Here is a 2,682-nt window from a genome sequence, read left to right as displayed (position 1 = left end):
ATTGAATTAATGGCTCACACGATGCTAATTGAGAACTCACTCAAGAAAAAAAAACACATGAATAGAGAATTTATGTTCATAACTCTTCACATAGCGTATCTTCTTCAAGTAGATAACATAATTGAAGAACTAGGGCTAAGAAATCTTCACAATTGCAGAAATGGAGGTCTTGAGTTCTTCAGGGAAAAAGAGAATTGCTAAAGGGTCTAAGTCCACATCAAAGAAACTAAAAACATCAGAGACTCCTCCTGCATGGAGATTGAACTAGGACATGATCGACCAAATGCAAGCACTAGGGCCGAAATCCAGAAGATCAAAACAACATTTGCCTATTAGAGATCAACTGGAGGACAAACTTAAGAGGGTTGGAGATGTGTGGACTAAGGTAAGGGGTTATGAACTTTTCTTGTTTCATTTCTTGAGACGGAATAGGGAAGTTCCAATTTGTAACCCGTGGATGAAAAATTTAGGCAAGCTGGTTGTTCCAAATGTGTTTGTAAATATTAGACTGTTGGAAACTTTGGTTAGGAATCATGATTCTGTAAAGAGGTGCATACAGCTTCTAAATGATGATGTATTTATTAGGTTTAATAGAGGCACCATAGATGAAGTTTTTAACCTTGACTTTAATCCTGATGTGCCCTTATCTTTTGAGAAACTGAAAGAAGAATTTGTGAAAATGGACACTACTTATAAAGGATGGAATCTCACCTTTCATAAGGCTGAGAAGGGTGTTTTGACTGATGAGGATGGTCCCCCTTTTAGCATGGACATATTCAAGGATTACTTGCAGTATACTTACATGTCATGTGGACAAGTGGGGGGTGTTTAAGTTTCGGATGTGGCCAAAATTGGGCCTCTAGTATTACAGCTAATATACACATGTAAGAGCCAAGGCTCTTTAATTATGTTGCATACCTTGCTGAGAAACTACACGAGGGCTTCTTGGACCTCAAAGACAATAAGGAACCCACATTTTAGTTTTATTCATTGTTGATGCACATAATTTTGTTTTATGGAAGACATCGGGGCATGTGGTCATTGAGTCTATGATTGAACACAATAGACAGGGAAGGAAAACAACAACCTGTACAAATATAGACATCGGTATGGGACTCATGGTATGGAAGATCAAATTACATTAAGTTTGAGGAATGGATTGTAAAACCATTATATCAAATTTTTGGTGTCCCATGTGAGGGATCAATTTCACTTGAAATTAAGAAATTCTTAAGACCTGCTGCCTTTGATGATAGGGGTCTGGTGAACCACAATTGGGGTGATTGGCTAGTGCATAAGGACTTCACTTGTTTTAGAATTTATGGCTTTGAAGGACACCCTTATCTGCTACCAAAACTTATACTAGACAAAATTTCCTAATTGGAAATTGTGAGGCAGTTAAGTGTATCAAATGATAAACATTTTGGAAGCATGCACAAACAAGTTTTTTTGCCTGGAACCCTTAGTTTTAGAGATTTTACTATTGTATCAACCAGGGCCTATGAGGCCATTGACAGAAAGATAATTGAAGAATACAATTTGTTCAAGTTTACTGCCAAAGCTAATTATGACCCTGAAGGATACATATGTATGTGCAAGAAAGGACAAAGCCTGGGAGATTATGTGCATATTCATGTGGAATCAGAGGACTTGTTTCGAAATATGGAAGAGGAAGAAGCCCAACTGGTTATTGATAATTTAAATAAAGACCTGGAAGAGAAGAGGCTGATATTACAAGAAATAGAAGCAGAAGAAGAGGAAGGTGAAGAAGAATCAGAGGATATTGAAACCATATCCAGACATCAGGCACTAGATATTATTGAGGAGCTAGACTTGCAGGAACAAGTTATCACCAGGCTAAGTATTCACAGTGATTCTCGGTATGATGCCTATTTAGATTTTGTTTCAGATGATGTATTTGTTCAATCTAAGGAATTTAAATCTTTTCTTTATCATTTCAAAGGCAAGAAGTTAAGGGACTTTGTCCCTAATATTACCCTTGAAAATGAAGCAGTTATTGAGAAAACTTAAGGAAGAGATTGATGCAGAGGTCACAACTATGACCCCTCATAGAAAGAGACAACTTTTAATTGAATCTGGTGTTATTATTTTCTCAGGATGGGACTTAAGTGCATCTTCCATTTTTAACAATATGTTGAAATCAGAAAATAAAGAGTTCAAATTAGATATCCAAGGAGTTCAAGATTTTTTTATCAATTCGAGATTTGATCAAGATGAGGAAGCTCTACGGTTATGGGCCCTTTACCCTCCTAACAAAAGACCAAAAATCATTGATATGGATAAGGCCTTTGGGCACATGATAAAATTGAAGGTAGGTGAAGTCGACCTTGTTATAACAGCAGATATGGGTATTGATCTTTCATGATTTAATAAAGCACAATTAATCAAGGTGATAAAAGAGAGAGATCAATATAAAGGTTTCTATGAGGGATTGCTAAGAGGAGGATTTCAAGCACTGTCAATGATTCATGATGGATCCCAAATCAAAAATAAATATGAAGAGTTATTACAAGAAAATAAGAGGATCCAAAGGCAAATTCAAAGTGTGAGATCAGACACTTCCTTTGTATTGCTAACAAATAGATTTAATAAATTTTTGATACCTCTGGGAGAATTTTAGATTGTATATCAAAAGAACATGGATACTGCCATGCCCCATCA

The sequence above is a fragment of the Cryptomeria japonica genome, chromosome 1 (assembly GCF_030272615.1).
Source record: "Cryptomeria japonica chromosome 1, Sugi_1.0, whole genome shotgun sequence".
NCBI lineage: Eukaryota > Viridiplantae > Streptophyta > Pinopsida > Cupressales > Cupressaceae > Cryptomeria > Cryptomeria japonica.
This window is presented reverse-complemented; position numbering follows the sequence as displayed.